This window comes from Dermacentor albipictus, chromosome 2 (genome assembly GCF_038994185.2).
Source record: "Dermacentor albipictus isolate Rhodes 1998 colony chromosome 2, USDA_Dalb.pri_finalv2, whole genome shotgun sequence".
In the NCBI taxonomy this organism is placed as follows: Eukaryota; Metazoa; Arthropoda; class Arachnida; order Ixodida; family Ixodidae; genus Dermacentor; species Dermacentor albipictus.
In genome coordinates, this window is record NC_091822.1 from 211,176,457 (window position 1) to 211,196,790 (window position 20,334).

General features: G+C 47.3%; 1 long non-coding RNA gene across 1 annotated transcript in view; it reads left to right on the forward strand.

Moving 5' to 3' along the window:
* Positions 1-218: 218 nt before the first annotated feature.
* The window catches only part of LOC139046767 (uncharacterized), a 75,636-nt gene continuing 55,520 nt past the window's right edge, over positions 219-20,334 (forward strand). The window contains exon 1 of the long non-coding RNA XR_011512367.1: positions 219-450. This is a non-coding gene — a long non-coding RNA (uncharacterized lncRNA). The remainder of the gene's footprint in view (positions 451-20,334) is intronic.

Here is a 20,334-nt window from a genome sequence, read left to right on the forward strand (position 1 = left end):
TAAAACTCCTTAAACTTCGTAAAGTAGTGCGACGCTTTGAAGAATGCCGCCTCCTCGAGCTGCTCTGGCCGAAGCCGACGCCGCGTCGCTATTGGCCTAATGGCATCACGTGGCCCCTTGCGCCGGCTTCGTTTGTTTACAGTCACGCTTCAGTGCCATTTTTGCTAGAGAAGCGGCGCTTGTCGGCGCGCCATTCCTTCCATCCCTATTCTGTGTTGTTTTGATTTTGTGAACGCCTTGAAGGATGTTTTGTGGCAAGTGCGGCGTCGCTTCACGTCATTTTCTGTGACGATGACCTGCTGCGCGTTCGGATGCCAATATAGTTTTAGCAAAGGTAAGAATCTGTTCGCGATACCGTCCGGTAAGCGCGACGGCTTAAGAAGAAAGACATGGCTTCACCGAATCGGGAGGGAGAACTTCCGACCAGCTTCCTCCGCGCGACTATGTGAGGTAAGTTGTGCGTCTCTCAGAGTATAGTATGTGCCAGGCTTGAGTATTGTGCTGCGGGCAGTAACGTAGTAGATATTGCACAGTTCACTGTGCATGTTGTCATTTGTACGCACGCTTTAACACGATTTTTACGCAACGTCTGCTTTGTTTATATACGCACTACGTGGTCGTGTTAGTCGTATTTGGTGTGCTTAATCGTCTTATACGTCAACGGGCTTGAGTTCGCGGGCACGCGAGGTTTCGTGCTATTACATGATTACGAAATTTTTAAGATTCCGCGCAGTCCTTTTGACAAAATTTCAGTCTCGATCATGAAAGCGCCTCAGGAGAGCAACTCTCTGCCTTTTGTGGTTACTTACTAGCCTTCTTTAGATAGAATAGCTTTGTTTGCCTCACTTGTTCGTGTTCCTCTTTGGCGGTCGCCCGGTGGATTTGCGATACAGAGGCACCGATGAAAAGCGTGCGTGCTCTCCCGAAACCGTGTTACGCGGTGCGTTCGTTGCCGAGCGACAGCATCATAGGTAATTGAGACGTATGTGCTAATTCACGTGAGCTTTAAAGTGTGCGAAGCTTAAGATGCGGCGGTGGAGCGCTCGCAAAGAAAACGTACGGTCGCCCGCCCGTTCCCTGGCTGGTTTAGTCGTTTGCTCGTTCCTTCGCACGCTCGTTTAGTTCGCGCGCTCGTATATAGTCGTTCGCTTGCTCGTTCATTCCACTGTTAGTTTCTACAGTCACTGTGCCTAATTGAGACGCGCTTGCTGTAGGACTCTTAGGCTGGTGCGTTTATTTACGCAATGAGACAATGAATGGTGCACGCGGACTTGTGACTGCAAAGGCAAATCAGTAATGCATCTATGCTGCAAATAATCTGTTAACTTGCAACTCGAATGCCGTTTCATATCATTTTGACCTATAGGTAAAACAATTTCACTTGCGGCAATTTCGGCCGCGTCATGGTGGGGCGATTCTTTGCGCGAACGCGACTTCACTATATAAAGTCATGTATCGCAAATGTTACTTCGGAGGGAGCGCGCAACTGTCCTCAATGCATGCACCTCAGTGCAACTCGGTTCGCGACAAGTACGTCACTTAGTGAACGGACGAACCAACGCACGATGAAGTGTTATTCGTGATAAGTCACTAACCTGAAGAAAATTACTCAAGCCCACTATGTTCATGTTTGAGAGTGAGTTAAGCATTGTTATCGCGCTCCCGCTTCGCGCACGAATGCTAAAAACTTATTTGATTTTCCTGTGTACGCAGAGTCCCGACTCGATGATCGGCCGCGGTATTTCTGTCAATGTTGAGACACGAGAAACATAATAGCACCAGTGCCCACTTCTGAGCCTTTGCACGCGCTTAGATTGGCAAGCACACACGTTGGTGGCACTGTAGCTTGTAATGCACTTTCAAACCTTCAGTGCAGTGACCTCCGTCAGCTTTTGTACGTCATAGCTGATACGCGCCGCGAATTCACATGCTAAGGGCGGCGGGGATTCTCTAGGCTGAGGGCTTGCTGGAAGTCAAGATGTTGTCATTCGATCGTAAACGTGTTGTTTGCACCCATTCGCAACAAGATCTTGCGACACGCCCTTGACAAATGTTGCGTACCTAATTGTAGGGCACGCGATACATTCACAGTCGTCAACGCATAGCGTTAACACTCCTTCAGATTCTTTTTTAAGAAATAGTTATCAAAAAATGAAACAAAAGTTGCCGTTGCTGAATTTGTATAACCATCCGACTAGAAATTCTATGCTGTACACGAAGTTACGCGGAGCTGCGAAAGCCAACGTGAACGCCGGGGGGGGGGGGGGGGGGGGTATAGTCGCATTGCGTGGTGGGAGAAAAACGAAAAGTCTGCTTTCGAATGTGCGTTTTCACCGACCACCGCGAGCGCGCGCCTGGCCGTGTCATTTCTTTCTTGATGATTAAGTGGTGCCCGCGCCCTAATTGCCACGCGTCAAAGGGAGCGGGAAATGGGGCGAGACGATTTGCGCGGTAGAAAATAATTAGCCGAAATTCGCCGTACTGAGGGAGTTTCGTCGAGTCCTTTTCCTCGCGCCTGATTAATGGCGGGCATATCACGGAAAGCGAGTGCCTTGCTATGCGTGCATTCACTCTGCGAAAGGTCGTCTGCGCCACGGTCGAGAAGGGAACGTGAAAGAGAGGAGAAACGAGGAGGAGTGAAGCGGAGGAGGAGAGTGTCACTACTTTACGAAGGTTAAGGGGTTTTATCCGCCTGCGGTGCGACTAACCAGCGAAGTGAACAAGAGATGGCAGCGCCGGCGCTTGCGTCGCGCTAGTGGAGATCCCTGGCGCGCGCAACGCTATCGGTAATATTCGGTCGTTTCTCAGCCAGCCGAGTCGGGCTGAGTCACTTGCGTTTCACGAGATAGCGATAACATGGCCTAGAACGTGCGCGCATCACCACTGGTAGGTCGCGTATGTTGTCTCAAAGAAAACAAGTTTGTTGGCGCCAACATACGATGACTCATTCCATTTCCCAGGGACACGCATCCTAGCTAATGCAGCAGACGACGGCTTGTACGCAGCAGACGACGGAAGCGAGATGCGTTTTAAACGAAATCATCATGCGCTTTGAGCTAGCTGCTTTATTTTTACTGCGGAGGAAAACTGTTTTGCTTTACCGAGAACCTTACGTTCAGTGCCTTCATTTCAGTTTCTTAGGCAAAACGTCAAGTTGGCGTCACGTTACGAAAGCAAAATGGGGCCATCAGCGCCATTTTATTCGCGTCGCGTCTACGTCACGCATCGAAGAAAATGACGGAATGTCCAGAATAGCGCCCCAGCGCGCTATTCTGGTATTCTTAGAACGCAGCAGAGAAAAGTGGACAACATTGTCGAAAGTTTGCTATGTCCAACCTATATTATTTCGCAGAAACGCGTTCTTTTAAAAAATGATGGCCCAAAACGCAAATGCCAACACCACCCGAGAGCGATGCAAATACCATGAGCACGCGTTATGAACAAGATTTTCATGGCGCCAAACGACGGGGAAAATGTGGCGATACGCATTCCTCTCGGCTGCTGTTGAATATGACTGCTCATTGGCATTATTCGCGCGGCTCGACGCACCGCAAATTATGGCGGAAAATCTCAGCAATGGCAGCCCATCGCAACGTCACGCATCGTCAAAATGACGTTTACGAAAGAGCCCTTCCTGTGACGCTCCTCACGGGATATTCCTTCAGCCAATCAGCAAGCTGGCACGGTGCATATCTTGGATCGCCACCACATATCCGCGAAATTGCAGATGCATTGCACTGGTGTTGTGTTGTCCGCCGTTCCGCCTACACGTGCGTGCAGCAGATATATTTTTTTAAACACTATGTCTCTTGGAGTGACGAGGAGGTTTTTTATTTCGTATCCCTCGTTGAGCAGTTCCTGGCTCTGTGGGACTCGAGCCGGTATGATTGCAATGATAACACTGTGGCCGAGAGTGTAGCTGATAGGTCTGCTCTGCCTTCTGCTATGGCGGTGCGCCGTGTGCATGTGCCGGACCGGACCGCGGCGGGCCGTGGCGTCGTATCACGTGACCGATCGGTCCGCAGATTTGGTCCGTCGTATGGATCGGCCTTAAACGAACTAACGCGCCCGAACAACGATCTCCGATCGCTGTTCCAGCGGTGAGTGTACTGCTTGTCAAATATGTACGCGCGCACGCACACAAATATACTCAAAACAAAGCTAATACGACGGGATAAAACCAAAGGACACGGCCACACCGTCGCGCTCACTATGAGCGTTGCCAGTTCGAAGATATCACAACAGAACAATTAAGAGTTGTTTTCTAGTGCACAGACTGTTAAACAAAATTATGCCCTTTAAGTCATGTCTTGCCACACAACAGTTGTCATCTTTCTGGTCCCCGTTTCCTTTCTTTAACGCTGCGAGCCCGGCCCTTCCAAGTCACGAACGGCATGCGCGTTATCAGCATGAAAGGCATTCTTGACAGGAAAGTAGCGAGCCCAGCGTTCTCAAGAAAGGAAACGCGAGCCAGACAGGCGACTATTGTTATGTGGCAAGATACGACCCAAATGGTGTACATTTGTTTGAGTGTACTCCCTATTATGCCTTCTCCAGTACAAACACATTTTTCTTGGTATTGCACTTTCTATAGAAGGAACACAGTCACTGGTGACGCATTAGTGCAGACAACTGAACTGGCCTGTCGGAACGAAAACGAGTAGGCGTCATTATTGTAGGGTGACTACATATCTTTCTTTTATTTTCATTAAAAAAAGAAACACTGATGTATTGGAAATATTCACCAATCAAACATCTACTTCTGCGTATTCGCGTCATGGTCACCTTTTCCCGCCGAACGGAAAACGCGCGGAGTCTGCCTTTTCGCGCCAAAGCCGACATATTGGCCTCGAGCTCCACCACTGGAAAAGCTGGCGCCACCGTCGGCGTGACGTGCTAGGAGGGATCACGTGGACATAGCGGCCGCGTCGGCTGCTTCGGGAGCGCCGAAGCGAGCTGAAAACGAGTTTAAATTCCCTCGTACGCTGCGGTCCTCATTTAGTGGCGAAACTTTCCCCCTCCGAGTGTCTCCTTTAAAACGCTTGAAAGCACTACAATAGGTAGTGGCTGCCTTTGAAGGCGCGCAACATGGTAGGCTACTGCTCGGTGCCGCAGGGCCGGACGCACGTAACGGAGGCCAGTGTCAGCCTTATTCACACGTAGCCGCAGGACAAGAAGCTGTGTGAAGCTTGGCTCGCGAAACATAAAACCGGCAAACAGTCATCGGCTACAACTCGGGTATGCAGCAAGCACAGACGCGAGGAAGATTTCTGCTACGGCGCCCGGTCTGCGATGTTCTGAAAACGCGCACTGAGACGCTCACCCCAGTCCGCTGCTCGACTAATGTCATGATGGTTTGGTCTATGAACTTGTCGATGCTATAGATACTGGTAAGTTCAGTGGAGTGGAAAGGCAGCGGTAAGAAGCACATTTAAAAAAAGCATGGCATATCGACTCTCTCGTCGAGTTTGCATGAGGCTCTGCGGAGCTCCGCCCTCGACGACCAAACCTGGGCGACCCAGCACGCCCGCGAGGCGGCGGCGAGGCAAGCCCTCGACGTCCCTTCGTGGGAGGCTTAGGCCCGGCCATCATAAAGTGCTGGTTCTACAATAAATGTTTATTCCTCCTCCTGGTCATGCTTATGTTATGAATTAATGCACTGGATTACAAAAAAGGAGCAGCAGGAAGTTGCACGCTGAGAACACCGATAAACATACAGTGCGACGCAACTCGAGAAATAATACTGAAAGTTCAACGAATTTAGAAAAAAAAAATATTTAATCGTCGCGACGGCACATCACTCCCTGTAGGCGTCGAAGTCTCTACAATGAAATTATTTTTGAACAGCTCTGATAGCGCCCACGCAGCAGTGGTTGCTTGTATACTGTCAAATGCTCATATTCTGCGGCCTAAAGATCATGGCACGGTGCGAAAACGCGCACGTGGAGAAAGCGAAACAGTGCGCGGACAAGCATGCAGACGCGCAGTCGGTCGCTGCGAATCTGCGCGATCGCTGCATTGAGGCTTCGTCCTATTACGCTCCATTTAGTTATACAAACACTATAAGAACATATTTCACATAGTTTTCTCTCAGCGTTTACCCACCTTTCACGCAAGAAACCGGTTCGGGAGACTCCATCGCGGCGACCGCGTGCAGTGGCGTTCACTGTACGTATTCGGTAAAGAGATCGCGTTTGTAAACGATTCTGTGCTTTCAGTTTGCCCAAGATTGTTATTTGGGCAGTAAAAACTTCTCTCGTTTCAAAAGTACTTACAGAAATGTCTGGGAGAGCTGGCGCGTGGTGTTTTCAGTGAGCGCTGACAGCAAAACCTATGAAGAGCGCGCCACGTGATCCCTCATACTACGCCAGCGAGGCGCTTCCGATAGATGGCGACTCCGTAACTCCTCGCCGCCAATATGTGTTCGTCCGACTAGCAAAGCGGCAGATCTCGTGTCTCAATTTAACCAATAAGACAGCGCCTGCACACGGCACTGAACAGCCAGGCCGATGACCTGGCGCGCACCCAGTGTTCGCAGCAGTGATGCCACGGCTGCTGATTTATCAGTAGATCTACTGATTTTTTAAATTTTCTGCTGATTCAGTGATAAAGCGCTTGAATCTGCTGATTTTCTTGCTTTTCTAGTGAAACGAAAGCGAAATCTGCAACTTTTTCAGTACGGGGGATGGATGGATGGATGGTTATAGACGTTACAGAGGTTATATTAATGTGATGCCACCTAGCGAGAGAAAAAAAAATGTGGTTGGATCCGAGGTTAACATACACTCCTCCGTTTCCAGACTCTCAAACGTGGCGCTACCTCTGTCTTTGAGCAAAGTGGGGAAAAGGCATAGAGTTTCTATGCTCTATGGGAAACGGTGAGGCGGTGAATTTGTGAAAGTGGGTGCACTACCGAACTCCACAACTATGAAACGACCATTATAATCATCATCATCACCATGACCAACCTATTTTTATGTGCACTGCAGCACGGAGGCCTCTGTGTAGGCCTCTCCCAGCGATCTCCAATTACCCCTGTCTGGAAGATACTATACTCTAAAGCTTTCAGATACTAACTACCATCTGACGCCTTTGAATAGGCCATCGGAGGGCTTCGCTGTTTTTAAATTCGTGCTTGACGATGGCTCTCTGCATCCCCGGGTTTTTCAAAAGTATCGCTAAGAATCTCGGGGTCAATTTTTCAACTATTTCCTGCATAGAGTTTCTCACTACATTACCTAGAGGGAAATCTGGCGCTGCTGCGCTGTGGTATGCATGGGAATGCCGGTATGTTGTGGATTCGGATTGGCATCGTTCTCGTAGAGACAGGACACCTTGAAGACGCGCTTGGCAAGTATCGTTCCGTCTGTCACAGTGATTCATTTTCTACTAGAACAGCACGTTAAAAGCTGTTTTAGCTTTATTATTACGCGAAAACATGTTTTGTTTAACTATGAGAACTTGTTATTGTGTGGACGACTACACGTTACGTAAAAAGTATCAGCGGGCCGCTAAAGTTGGAGGACAGGCGACAAGGTTCGCGCTCGCTTTGAAACAGTTCGTCGTCTGTTCTTGCTTTTCTTCGCTTGGCCATGGATCGTGGGTGAGTAAAGATGTAATACGCGTGAATGGAAACATTTTATGAAGATTTTACTTTCAGAACGCATTATTTGCGTAGCCATATCCACGTTTTAGACACTGTACCGTCATTCCCATGACGGCATGGTGCCCCTTTAAGAAACTCCCATAGACGGTGGCGCCAGATTACCTTCTAAGTGTTATAGTGAGAAACTCTATGATTTCCTTGAAGCTACAATACTTCTACAGAGTACTAATATAAGCGCTGAATTCGTGGGCTCATAAACTGAGTGCAAAAATTGAAATTAAAATCTACTGATTTCTACTGATTTTTCGCGAAAAAATCTACTATTTTTCAATGTGTCGTGGCAACACTGGTTCAACGTTTATAGATACTTTCTTAATTCCGGAACTGCGCCTTCCCAGGCGGGCGTGATTTCTTCCTAGGCGCTGAGAGGGCGCTGCGGTCGCGGGTTGCGTAAAGCCCCTCAATTTTCCAAAAGTAGCGCCATTCTTAGATCTTTCCGCCACCCCGCTCACCCAGGCGCTTCCTCCTCCACTCCTCCTGTCGCCCCAGCCTCCTCCGCTCCCCCATTGGCCAATCTGTGTCACGTGAAAACGGGCCCCGCGCTTTTGTATATTTTTTTCTTTCCGGCGCAGAGCAGGCGCCGCGCTTTCGTATATCTTTTCTTTCCAGCGCGCTGCGACCCCCAATCTTGGGCCTGCGACCCCCATTCTTGGGCCTACGCGACGAAGTACGGCAGGCGGTTTGAAGGAGCGCGGTAGTTTTATACAATGTGTTAGGGCCGAGTGCTTAATTGCGATGCCGTGCTGCTGCGCCTACGGTTGCCACAACAGACCCAGTGACGGCAAAAAGCTTTTTGTTTTACCATCCGCCGGGCGCAACGCAAAACGAAGAAAAGTGTGGATTCACAAGATCGGGCGGGCTGACTTCGAGCAAGTGGCAAAGAACGCGCGGCTTTGTGAAGTGACACGGCTCCTCCAACCTCTTCTTTTGACGCCCGTGTCAAAACGGGCCCGTGTCCAGTGCATTGGGGGTGCGTTAAAGAACCCCAGCTGAAAAAAAAAATTAATCCAGAGCCCCCATTATGGCGTGCCTTATGAGATCGTGGTGTTGGGATGTAAAACCCAAGAATCAACTTTTCTTCTGTCTTGTGTGCCTTGACTGTTCCAGTTAACGCAACACTGCTTCCTTGTGAAAACTTACAACGCAAAAGAATACAGACGCACGTAGTATACAGAGATAAAATTAGCACTTCAACAAAAGTGTTGCTGGTGCCAATGAGGGAGGGGGATAATTATTTTCTGAACCTCTTTCCAGTTGTCCCATCAAGTTCCTTCTTTCTTTTCTATCAAATTCTAACCATTTGCACTGTAATAAATAAATAACAATTTCATATGCTGGTACGTTGTTAAAATTATCTATACCGCCTATGTGTGAAAACGTTGCTCATGGCCACCAAAACCTGTGCATGAGCTACGTACATCTGTAAAAGGCGCGGAACAGAAACGGCCCTGCTGCCAGGCATTGCTGACCGCAGACAGTCGGAATCTCTCACGCGCCGGCCGAACAAAAGCATCCTGCAGGTACGTAAATTAACCTACGAAACCACGTGCACATACTTTCGCACTGTCAAAACCTGAAACTCTGGTAATTACTCGCGTGTCTGAGCACACCGCGTGCTTGTGTCGTGTTTCAGCAACACGAACTTTCAACGTGCGCGCGCTTTACGCCTTAAATACGCCTTGAATAATGGTGCTTTTCTCTATTTCTTCCGCAAATCCGACACGACATTCTTCGTTACCGACTGACGAAGCAAGATCTAGATTGAAAAAACTGCTCCGCAGGACTCGAACGAACTTTTCCGCGGATTTCCTCCCGTAGCGTGTTAGCCGTCGTCTGCTACGGCAGGCCCACCACCAGCGGCGCCACCGTCGAGGCCGCGCCGAGCGGAGGAGGAGGGAAGTGAATGGCGCTACTTTGGGAGATTGAGGGGCTTTAGGGTTGCGCGGTGCCGGCGGCAGCATTGACGGCGTGTGCCGGTCGGCTGAACTAAAAGTTGTGGCACAGTTGCGTGTTTTCTGTGCACGATTCTTTTAGCCTGCGTTTGTCTTCACCCCTGTGCGAGAACCTTGACCTTGCAGTGCGCTCGGTTTGTGGGGCTATCGAACAGTGCGGCCGCGGACGGAAGCATTTCATAACTCTGTCGATACGGTGTGTTTTCTCTGATATGCTGGGCTTAGCGCAATGCCGACCTGCTACGCACCTGGCTGTACGAGCGGGTACAAAAGCAACACTCAGAAGCGTCACTTTTTGCACCGCCATCGGATCCGGAACTTCTCAGCAAATGGAAAAGAGCTATTCCCCGCGCGGACAAAGAGCTGAGCAAAACGTGCAAGGTTCGTGACCTTTATTTTGACGAAGCGGACATTTCGAAGACGTTTAAGCTCAATATCAACGGTGAAGTCGAGATCGACCGGGCGTACTGGGCATTGAAGGAAGGTGCAGTCCCCGTTAACTTCCCCAACCTTCCCAGTTACTTGTCGAGAAGGCAGACTCGGCGGCGGTCTCCGAAAAAGAGAGCTGCAGCATCTACGCACGATGTGACCACAAACGAAGCACACTTGCCCACGGAGCGACGAGAGCAGCTGACTAACCAAGAGGCGCCTGTTCCCCTGCAGTGCACCGATTTTGCTCAGATTGTCGAGAATAGTGCGACAGTTCGGCTCCCAGCCAACTGGACAACAGCAGTACTCGAAGAAGAACCAGGGCAGCGTCGGCAGATTGTTTTTTAATAATAATATTTGGGGTTTTACGTGCCAAAACCACTTTCTGATTATGAGGCACGCCGTAGTGGAGGACTCCGGAAATTTAGACCACCTGGGGTTCTTTAACGTGCACCTAAATCTAAGCACACGGGTGTTTTCGCATTTCGCCCCCATCGAAATGCGGCCGCCGTGGCCGGGATTCGATCCCGCGACCTCGTGCTCAGCAGCCCAACACCATAGCCACTGAGCAACCACGGCGGGTGATTGTTTTTTTTTTTTTACGTGGCCGGAATGAAAGCGGGGGCGTACACAATCCCGAAGAGCGTCGTTGTGCGGGACGATATCACCTATGTTGTCCACGCAAACGGGAGGCTGCTCCGACAGTCGTCTTTTGATGTAGAGATTCGTTCTCTGCAAGATCTAGAAGCCCTGCTGCAGATTGTACACAACAAACAATTTTGCCTAGGCTGCTCTTGCAGTGATGTTGCCACCAGCAGAGCAGGGGTGAAAGTTGGAAGCACATTGTTCCACAAGGACTGCTCAGTTTTGACGGACGCAGACAAAGGTGTCTGCAATATGTGCGTCACTTTGATTAAGAGCCTGAAGAAGAAGATATCTACGCCAGCAAGGAGGAAGGTCCCTGTCGCAGCTTGTGTGCTGAGGAAGCGATTGATTCGCGCCACTGCAGCACGTGAGCGCAAAAAGCGGGAAGTGAAGCGGCTCAGCGAGAAGCTGAGGGACACGTTCACAACATCCCTTGACGAGCTTGTGCAAGACCTACCTGAAGTACAGAAGGTCGCCATTCGCACAGCAGTCATGCAACAGGCAGCAAAATCAGCCCGCGGCCATAGATACCCGCCTGACTGGATCGGTGTGCTTGCTTTTGCGGCTGACAATTAAGTCCAGAGTGCTACAGAACACTATCAGACATGAAATGACAGTGCAATTCGTGCACAAAAGGAACGAAAGAAAGCAAAACTTGTCTAGATAGAACCGTGACCGCAAAAGTTTCACCAAGGCAATGTAGCTTGTGAACGCCATTGTTAATAAAGTTCCTCTTTTTCCCATTTTGAAAACAGTTACTGCATAGATCATGCTCATATAATCGCTGTGTACTGCGTGTGCATCGCGATACACATGTATTGAGCAAGCCAATGTCGAATATTTCTTTAAAGTAGAATGAGCGTGGAGAATTTCGGATGGAAGAATACAAGTTAGCACTCGACGGTTGCGAGTTGCGCAGTCGCTGAAACGGGCAGCCAGCTCTTGAGGCGCATAAATTCAGCTACGTGGATCTCTGCGCGTATCATAAAGAAAAGAGTTGTTCCGCACGGCTGTGAGGAAATATTATACGTGCTGCAATAGATTCGCGCGATTGGCATGGGTAGCGAATTCGTGTGCACGCTTGACAGCCACTGATGCGCGAACGTTCATTTAAAACGCTGTTATTCTTGATATTTCCGCCACCACTCAAAATACCTGGGCGTACACATTACTCCTTGCACAATACGGCCCGTTTCAAATAAATTGCGAACTGGAATAGCCGCAAAAAAATGCCGAGCACCTTCCCGAGAACAGTTATTTCTTCTGCAGCAGACGGCCAGAATTGGTGAGAACCTGAGATGCCGCAGCGGAACGCTGCCTGCTAGCAGACGACGCTCACGCTCCTAGCGCAACCCGTAACCGCAGCGCCACGGTGGCGAGAATCGCAACAGGCCGCTTTTTCTCTATGGGCGAGGCGGAGAGATACGGAACTAAAAAAGTATCTATAAACGTTGCACTGGTTCGCAGAAGCGGCGGAGATGGCGGAGTTGACGGTTGCCTGTTACCCTCTCCCCCTTCTTCCCCTTCTTTTGTGACTATAGTCTCGGAGGTGGGGGGGGGGGGTGCATTTGCTGCGCAACTGTTGCGTCATCTTATTTGGTCGTGGACCAGTTGGACATTTCGACAAGCTGCTTCCTGTTCTTCGGCATCTTATATGTCGATGTATCACAAAACTTTTGTGCTCCTTGCGCTATTCGTCGACGAAACTTAGAGGGTATGTTGTGCGGACAGTTGAGACGGCTGCCCGGGGAAAGAAGGAACGCGATTCGCCTCTACAAACCTTGAGAACACACAGCAGGGCTTCTAAATGTGATTACATATGAAACTCATGTATACATTGCTCTATTCATTGCCTCTTCGAGTTATAAAGTGCATAATTTTGATCACTTAAAAAAGAAAGCTATTGCGGTTTTGTCAACTCCCAAAACTCGCGCCAAGTTGTTCGTGCTTCATCTAAACCAGAAGCGGGTATTGTAGTGGTTTTCGTAATATATGGGCGACCTCGGCGAACATAAAGAGTAAGACCTTGTTGAGTTAATCAACTGACGCTTGACGCCGGACCGATTACCCTCGCGAGCTCGAGAGTGAAACGGGAAAGGATGAGACGTACCGGAATCGTCCGCCTCGCCGCCATTTTTGCCGGTTTCGTGGGGAGGTAGGGTGCCATATTGTTGCATGCTGCCAAGGGATGTTTCGGAGTAGCTGTTTCGAGCTGTTCCTATTCTGCAGCCTTCCCACCTTTTTAAAATATAAAATTTCTCCTTCTTAATAAATGACGGCTATTGATGTCTGTGAAAAGGCCTGTTATTTATTTATTTATTTTGGTTACTGGATGTACGCCATAAGTTGAGGCAATACCGGAAGGGTGAGCTTGTTTGCGTTTTACGACCACGTGCTGCGTTTTGCGTTTATATTCTGGTCAGCGATACCCGGCCTGTCACTCGTTAGATTTTTCTGAAATTTCCTAACGCCTCTTGTACATTGCGCTCGACGACCATTTCAGCAATAGCTGCGATATTGGTCAGATAAGTAGCTTAGATTCTGGGACTGCATCTCTCGTTGTATGTTAGTGAAATGTGCTGGCGTATTTTGTAGTACATGGCCATTTTGCAAGTTTTGCTTTCCTCGCAATACGTAGAAGTTGAAGCCATACGTACTTATTTCATTTTGAACTGCACTGCGAGAGCATGCTTATTCATTATAGGCTCGGGAGAGTTTGGGGCGGATTAATGTGGTGTATGCTAGTTTCTTAATATGCATTGGAGCTTCTTTTAAGTTACGTTTAAGAAGTTCGAGAGTACGGCTAGTGGAAGCAAGGGTGAAAAATAATTACGATTCCACGATAAGTTTGAATGAAGATTGCAAGCGATATTGTGCTTGACAGTGACGCGATGGAGATAGCCGTTGCGTTCACTCGTCGCCTGCAAGTCGTACACCATGCTAGATGAAGACTTCGAGCGACGACTCCCTGGTGTTGCCGTTATGATGGCAGTTGCGCCGAAGCTGGCTTCGTGACCGTGCTTTATTAATTGAAGTTCACGTGTTTGACGGTAAGGAGCAGCGCAAAATATTTCTGAAGGTCCTGCAGTAAGTTCCTACCCTTGCACGTATCAAGGAGCAGTGTAAGGAGCAGCGTAATATATCTCTGAAGGTGCTGCAGTAGGTTCCTATCCTTGCACAAATCAAAATCTAGTCGTTTGCTCGTTCCATGCGAATCGGTAGGGCTTGATTGATTGGTGTACAATCAGTCCCGGCTTCGTGCTATTGGCTAGTTGCTCATAGCACTTCCGGGTGACGAGCGATGTATTGTAGATTTCCAGAACTGAGCAATCGAGCGAAAAGAACGAGTGATCAGTCGTGTGACGGCCCGTTTCGTCGCTCAAGGCTGCCGCGCACAGAATCGTTCATGGCGTTTGGGCTTGATACCAAGGTACTTGTAAGTGGTGATGAGTTTTACACAGCGTTGTTATCGAGGGAGTAGGTGGTTGGAATTCGTGGTCTATTAGTGAAAGGCACGAGTTTAGTTTTCGAAATATTTAATGGCATTAGGGCAATTAGAAGACCATGCGCATGTCACTTCAAGGTCAGTTTTTAGTAAGTGGCTATGAGTGTTACTTGTTACACATTGATACAATACACAATCGATCATCTGCAAATAGCCTGATTTTGGACGTCACGCAACTGGGTAAATCATTAATATACATTAGAGAGAGTAAAGGTCCGACTACGCTGCCTTGTGGAACTCCAGACGTAACATCAGCATAAGATGAGTTAGAATTTTTAACTTATGTAAACTTAATTCTATATCAGAGAAAATTGGTGATCCATGCAATTATATTAGAGTGAATGTTAAGTTGTAAACGTTCAAGTAACAATCTATGGTCTGGTATGCGATCAAATGCCTTAGAAAAATGTAAAAATATTGCATCAACTTGAAACCCAGCGTGTATGTCATTAATAAATCCGGGAAGTTGGCTGTCGCTTGAGTAGCCGTCGCAATAACTGTGCTGATGCTTGAAAATAATGTTGTACTCTTCAAGGAAGTTGATGACTGTCTATGATATGTTCGAGTAATTTACGAATAGTGCTGGTTAAAGAGATCGGACAATAATTAAGCGGAGAAGCACAATCACCTCATTTGAATATGGGTATTATTTTAGCTATGCGTGTAATTAGGAATGCAGCCAGTTGATAATGACAGGGAAAATAGGGCCGTTAACATGGAACTAATACTATGCGATGTATTATTTAAAATTTTATTTTTGAAGCCTACATGATTGGCCCTAGGTGACGTTCTAACTTGCTTAGTAGAGATAAAACACCAGGCTCACTGATCAATACCTCTTGCATATTGATTCCCATTTAATGTAGGCAATGAGTTAGCGTTTGCTTGAGTGAAAACTGTTATAATGTATCAGTGAGAAGTTGAGCGCAATCTGAATCGGCGATAGGATTGCCACTAGAATCAGTGAGACTGATGCCAGCGCGAATGCTAGAGTTCACCGCACGTCAAAAGCAATGAGTATTATTTTTAGTATGGATGGTAAGTCATGAGAAAAAAACGGGCAAGCTCGCACTCGGTCGCGCGAGGTTTGAACCAGCGAAGCTGGTCTTGTGCACCTTTCTCGACAGACCAAACCGTCTTGAGCGTTGATAGGTTCGAGTCAAACCACAGTCGATCGCATACTTGGCAGGAATGTCCAAACTCCAACGAGAGCAACTCACGTTGAAACTGAACGTTCGCACCCCTGATTGAAGCACGAGCTCGGCGCCGCTCATACTCGGCGTCCGGCACTGCAGGGTCTTGGCGTAATCGCCGATGCTTCGCACCGATCCTGGCTCTCTCTCGACTGGCGTATTCTGGGTCTTCGCGTAGTCGCCACCTCTGGCTTCGGCCTCTCTGGCCAACTAGGTCGGATCGGCCCGTCGTTGCCCTTGTTTCTCCCGCATCGCAGCAACCCAAAAGACCACAAATAATCCACAGTACACCCGATGGACGTTTAGCGCCGGGCGTTTGGACATCCACCGGATATCCCCACAAATCCAAATGACATACGCTGGATATCGGAGGGACCGTCCTGTGCAAAAAAAGAATACGTTCAATGGACGTCCGTCGGACATGAAATAATGTACGTTTTCAACTAAATATCCGAACAATGTCCGCTGGATAAAACAATCCGGACATGGACATCCTGGGGACATTTAATTGTGGGATTTTAAATGTGGACATTGTTTACAGAAACGTCCATGAGATATCGAGAGAGCATCCATGATAAATACGCTATTTATACATTGTTCAGTTTTGTCTGTGTGTCACCTTGCTCATACTGCGGCTTTTTCGATGCTTTAGAAGCTGTACTCTACCTGAAAACCAATGTACCAGTTACACGCACGATACTGCACTTGGTTTAAGGTGCAATTGCATTCACAAGTAATTAAGTACCCCCAAAGCAACGGGGACCATCTTACTGGTGCAGGTTGCAAAGGTGGACACATACGTGGACACATCTGCAACAGAAGCATATGTTGCAAACTGGCACATTCAACATATTTAATGTAAGTTCCACTGGTACACAGGTATCGGAAATGTATATGGGCAGCTTCCAAATGCACAGAATAAAACAATTATGCACAGTAAAAGGCATTGTGTATCAACTCTAATAGTCAAAGTTATTCTAGATATTAAGCTGCATCAATGTGAAATCAAATTATGCATATAAGCCTTCTAATAAAACTTGCTCAGCTTTTTATGATAGCCTTACTGAGGCATAGACTTGCCCATAAACCGCATAAACAGCGGATCTTTATTTAAAAATCATATTGTAAGAACACACTTGTGTGCTTGGCACAGCAAAACATGACCTGTGCCAGAACATACTAAAGAAAAGTCCATAAGGACCCACAAAAAAAAATGAAAATCACAAAAGATGCCCGCAGGAGTGTATGTTAAATTTAACAAGATCAGTACAGGGAAACTATAAATGCGTCTTGAAGTGACCTCAACATGAAGACAAATTATAATTATCAAATTAACGCAGTGATGTAAGCATGTTTTGTGAAGGAAAATGACAAGAATAAACTGACGGCATTGGCATCTGAACTGTGATATCACAAATATAACTAAACGAACAGTACGATAGAGCAACAAATATCTGGCGCTATCACTATGCACACTTTTTTGCACAAAGGCACAAAATGGCATCTTTGCAACAACAGCAATGCACGTAATGCAAAAAAACAAACTGGCTGTCTCATTGGCTCAATGAGACAGCTAGTCTCCAGTCTCAGCCAGTCTCAAAAAGATGGTTAACCTACGTATAGACTGTGGTAGCACTTTACCTTGTAAAACTGTAGATGTACCCATCAAAAGGACTTCACAGAAAATTTCTTTTGTGCAAATAAGAATAATGACACTTCACTGGAAGCGACATTAAAGATGCAGGAAAATGACTAGAACCTTCCCTTGCAGTAGTAGCAATTTCATCAAAACAGAAAAAAAAAACACAACCTGTCACCGCTGGATTTCAGGTACTCGCTCGGCTTCCTGACGAAGCGCAGTATAACCACGAGCACAAGAAAGGCACGAGAGAGGCCTGACCAGCATTTTTCGCAGTAGGTGGCTGGCCTTGACAATTTCCAGTAAGGTCCAAAGTAGCATCCCCACTGGTAGCATGAACACACCAGCATGTGTTTCCACAACAGTACATTACAGTGACGTTATCACACAATAGGCCAAAATTTGTTCATTTCACAAATGGAGCATGACGGAATACGACACTAGCATAATGCAACAGGAGCAGCTTGTTTTATGCACGGTTATGCATGGCATGCTTCAGTGATGGCCGTATATTTCGTGGTAAGTGCAAGCCGCAATCGCAGAATAAAAAGAGTGAACATATTTATTTGGTCTTTTGAGGGTTTTTCTGGATGGCAATTGGTAAGGCATGTGCCGCAGTGTTTTCATTCCTTGTCATCAGAAACAGGAAATGGCTGGGATTCCCACAGCCATGCAAGGATGACAGATTGTGGACACTTCACAGCAGGGCTACAGTAAGCATGGCATTTATGCAACAGTGAATTTGCCACTTAAGACGGTGGCCTACAGACACAAACAAATGATTCTGGATGCTCTTTGCAAGCATAGGTCTTGGGCAGATGAGCAAGTTTGCGAAACAGTAGAAGTGATTCCTGGCAAGCCAACCGCTTCTGTCCACTGCCTTAGCGTTTCACACATGCACTTGGTTTTTGACACTTGTGCACTGCATTGTGTACGAGCCACGCACTGGTGCGTTTATGCTAACAATGGGCCGACATGTAGATGCACATACGGGACATACAGAAATGCTCTGAAATATTGAGGTAAAAAGATCTTGCATCTACTGTAAGGGTTTCACACACACAAATTTTGTACAGAAGCAGAATAATAGCGTTTCACAAAACCATGGCTTTGCAGTGGTAGCAATTTCATCAAAACAGAAGAAAAAAACGCAACCTAGCTGTCACCGCTGGATTTCAGCTGCTCGGTGACGTAAGGCTTCCTGACGAAGTTGCTGCATTGTTAAAGAATGGGCCTAAGTTTAGCACGGAACCAAGAATTTCTGCACACGAGCTACTGGCCTTGAACAGGCACATTGCAAGGAAAGTGGACTAGAGGACCAGGAGCAGTGGTTCCTCCATGGAGTGGATTGTCTTCGTAGGACCGTCACCAAGAACGCGCCACCATCGACAGCTCTGATAAAAAGAGCAGTATCTTTATTTAGAGAGAATGAACTTCGGTTGTTACTGAGTGACAAACAGGGCGGTTTCGTGATAGCTCCGTCTGCCGTCTTCAACAAAAAAGCCATTCAGGCTGTCGACAAGAACTTAATTCTGGCAAACAAGAAGTTCAAAAGCTAAAACGCAAAGCCGTTTCTTTGTTGGAAAGCATAGGCCTCACCAACCTTGTGAAAGATGTCAAACAATGTAAGGTGCTTGCTCTAGAGGTTTTTTTCACTGCAAAAAAGCACAAACCGGTTGTGCCTTTCCATACAATAGTAACTGAAAACAACTGTTGGCAGGTTTTGGTTACCCGCTTTTTGCAAAAACAGTTGAACCATTTAACTATTGATTATCCTTATGGGATAAAGAATTCCGTCGGCGTTGTTTCCTTTCTGGAAAACAACCATTCAGTAGCCGAAGATCTTTATTACTCAATACCGCACGATGAGCTATTTCGTAGTGTGATGACGGGCATCTAAGAAAGTGGTGAGGTAGATTTTCTTAATGCAACCGGGTTGTCCTCGGAAAATTTCATCCCCTTTCTCGAATTTTATCTAAGTGCGACTTTTATCCGGTTCGAAAACAAGATTTTTATTCAGAAAAATGGTGTCTGTATTGGTTCATGTTTGTCGCCTGCTCTTTGTAATATTTTTCATCGTTTGTCGACCGCGCTCTTAAGAGTGCTTTAAACAATGACTCGGTTCAAATTTTTAGATATGGTGAAGGTTTTCTTGTTGTAATAAAACAGACTAACAACGAATGCTCCGTTACCGTAGCTGACATTCTAACTCTGTTCAATGACAATGGCAAATGTCTAACTTTCACACTTCACGGTAAACTCCAGTTTTTAGATTTGCAGCTATCCTTAAAAACAGGTCACGCCTGTTGGATGTACTGGCCACGTGCACGTAAGGAGCTTCTACCTTATGCGTCTGCGCACTCAAAAGATTGAAAAACGCGCCATTCGTTTGATGTGTCTAGAATCTTCGTTAATGAAATCTTGTCATCGCACTGCGAACCAGAGTTTAATTGCACAGTTAAATAGGCTGCAGGCTGCCGGTTAACCAAGTGTGGTGGTGACGTCAGTCTCTGAGGTATTGCTTCAGAAACGGAAAGGGAAGTGGCACAAAAGTAACTGTATTACACAAAAGAGGTCTGAAGTTGTGCCGTATTGCCATAGAGTGGCTCACAATCTAAAGAATGTCGCCACTAGATACCAAATTCCGGTAGTCTTTTCTACTCCTCATAAACTGTCAATGTTGGGCAACCGTATTTCTAAAACAAGTAAAAAACCAGATTGTGAAAAGAACTACACGAAGTTCGGAGATTTCAGAGCATCGCTGTGCTATACAAGATTCCGTTGTCATGTGGCAAGGTGTATGTAGGTCAGTCAGGCCGCTGTGTTGACGAGCGCTTAGAGAACATGAGCGATCCATACCAAGAGGCACAGGTTCCCATTTGGCTCAACATTGTAAAATATTGTTACGTAGGAAGACGCAGACGAAAAGCTATATACAAGTATATTTACAAAAACATACGCCGCACTTGGCCAAGAGGCAACAGTCCGCGCTAGCCTCTAATCGTCGTCGTCGTCTTCACACTGCTCGCCTCTTCGTCATCGCAAATACTGTTCCGTAGCACTACCCCCGGCGGCAAAAGTGCCGTCCCGGAGCGACTAATGGTCGGATTCAGAATCAGTGTAGTAGGCCTTGAGCCTGCTGACGTGCACGACATCACTACATGCCAGAGTAGAGGACGAGGTTGAACTCACAGGAGCAATTTCGTATGCTACAGGCGCCACCTGGCGCAGCACGCGGTAGGGCCCTGTGTATCGCGAAAGGAGCTTCTCTGAAAGTCCGATGTGACGAGAGGGCGACCACAGGA